This window comes from Austrofundulus limnaeus, unplaced genomic scaffold (genome assembly GCF_001266775.1).
Source record: "Austrofundulus limnaeus strain Quisiro unplaced genomic scaffold, Austrofundulus_limnaeus-1.0 Scaffold503, whole genome shotgun sequence".
Lineage (NCBI taxonomy): Eukaryota > Metazoa > Chordata > Actinopteri > Cyprinodontiformes > Rivulidae > Austrofundulus > Austrofundulus limnaeus.
Window position 1 is genome coordinate 360,381 of NW_013952905.1, and position 2,083 is coordinate 362,463.

A 2,083-nucleotide genomic window follows, 5' to 3' on the forward strand; every position below is an offset into this window, starting at 1 on the left:
GTGCTAAAATATATAATTTAATGAAACTAAGCTGGAAAAATAAATGTGAAGGTCAGTTAAATTATAAAACACAAGGCAAAGTTCTTCTTTTTTAGTTTAACTGGTGCATTTGAAGTGTGTTTTTACTTTTCTGCTTTTATTTCTAAATGACAGTTTCTGTCCTCCGTATGCATTAACACCTGAAGAAGTTATTTCAGCTGAGAGAAATAAAAGACATTCAGCCACTTTCTGGTTTAAAGTTCATCTAAATGCTTGTTTAACCAGTTTTGTTCACCAACAAAATGAAAGTTTAACACACAGACGGATCTATCCATTTTAAACGGACTTTTCCTGAAGTCWTGGGAATAAGAGGAGCCTTCCGTCCTGCCCTGTCAGCTCAGTATGTGGCAGTTRTCCTGTTTGAGGCGCCCTCCCTGCAGCCTCGGCTCTGACCTCTGGAGAAGATGGATAATAACTTCACTGCAATGAATGTTCAAAGTTAGCTTGCCCTCCACCCACCCACAGCTACATCRCCAATTTCTGCATTCACTTTCAAGCCTGCCTTGTACACACTCACACACACTCTATCACTTAATCTCAGTGTGAGTGCATCCAGTGCYTTGGTCTCTATATCTGTGTGTAAGATTCATTCTCCACCTGTACATGAGTATGCACATCTCTCTGCTTCTGTAATAGAAAATAAGGCTCATGTGCTTCTTGCAGCTCTCCTGCAGAAGCCAGACTCCTGGCTGTCTTCTTGTTTCAGCATGATGTGCTTAAAAGCTACAATTAAATAACAGATTGTGTTGACTATTTTTTATCAAATATTTGGTCCATGTCTTATTATTTATGACATTTATTGTAAAGCAACCCTTTGGTAAAACAAATATATGGGMGTAATATCAATCAGAATCTTTATGCAGGATTCAAAGAGTTGAGCACAGACATGAAGGGGAAAAGTTTGTAAAAAAAAAAAAACTATTGTTACAGGTCAGTTGTGACATAATGTCTTTCATCCACCAGAAAAATGATTGTGAGATGTTTTTCTGGAAATAWATTTTGTTCATTCTTTGTCCTTTTTTCACAGTTAGAGATGAGGAAGTCCAGCCCAAGAGCTTGAGAAGAATAAAAAAGAAGATAAGAGAGGAGAGGAGGACAGTGAGCAGACAGGTAAGTTTCCAGGTTAGTAGTTTCCCTGAGATATTTTGCGGATCTGAGTGAAGCTAARGCCAGCTTATCAATGCTAGTTGCTAGCTCCTCCGATGCTAACAAATTAATAGTCTCCTTCTCATTAGCCCGCGACAGCCTCTCAGGGCCAGCTGCTCAGTTAGCGGTGCCAGTGTTACACCATATTTTGTGACAGTCATATTGTGACCAGAGGGGGCGCTGTTGCATTTCTACAACCGAACTTGGACGAAAATAGCCACAAAGAAGAACATGATACGCCAAAAGTGTAACCCAGAGGTCACAAAATATGACAACTGTTATATATTATGGCTTCACTGTAGCTTGGTAAATAAAAATATTTATTCATAAACTGATTCTACTCATTGTTTACATCCTCTAATGTCAGAAAAATAACTTCTGATCACTGGCTTGTTGACTATTGCTATTACTACTACTATTATACATATTATGTGACCCTGTACTAATTTAATAACAGTCACCATGTCAGTGATCAAAAGTTATTTTTCTGACCCTGGAGGATGTAAACAATTAGTATAAATAGTTTTTGAATAATTTTTTTTACTATTTCCTTAGCTACAGTGAAGTCACAATATAAAGGGCTCGACACACGGGCAGCGACAAACTACAGCGATTAACGGCTGTCATCGCAGCCAGGGTGAAACCCGACACACGGGACGCAGTAGCGATTGCAGTGTTGCGAATCGCGCTCTCAGGTCGCTTGTCTTCACAAAATTTGATTGGTTCTTGACTCTGAAGGCGGGTGTGCATTACGGACGTGTAAACTAAAATCTTGCGATGCTAATGATATTGAAAAACAAACATATATCAAGATACAGTTTTATGAGGATAAACTTCACCCTGGTGCCAATAAATTCCCACAAAGCTTTTTAGTAATCACTTGGTGAAAGTGTTAGCT